This window comes from Colobus angolensis, unplaced genomic scaffold (assembly GCF_000951035.1).
Source record: "Colobus angolensis palliatus isolate OR3802 unplaced genomic scaffold, Cang.pa_1.0 Scaffold377, whole genome shotgun sequence".
Lineage (NCBI taxonomy): Eukaryota > Metazoa > Chordata > Mammalia > Primates > Cercopithecidae > Colobus > Colobus angolensis.
The window spans coordinates 16,391-16,703 of record NW_012117121.1 but is presented as its reverse complement, the minus strand read 5'-3'; positions in this window follow the sequence as shown (position 1 = coordinate 16,703).

Below are 313 nucleotides of genomic sequence, written 5' to 3'. Positions count from 1 at the left end.
CCCGCTCCTAGTCATTATCCTTCTACTCAACCACAGATACCCACTAGCTTAATTTCTGTCATCAGAGATAGAAATCATGAATAGAAATATATTCACTCCTCCCACCCCCAGGAGTGTAAGTGCTGGGTCACGGCATCATGCCTACTCTCAGTTTTAGGGAATTCTTTTAGTTTTCCAAAGGGGTTGTCCTCAAGTATTTTCATCAGCTCCAGCTGCTGCACATCCTCATCACCACTTAGAATGGCCATGACAGGCCAGGCGCGGAGGTTTACACCTGTAATCCCAGCACTTTGGGAGGCCGAGGCAGGTGGAT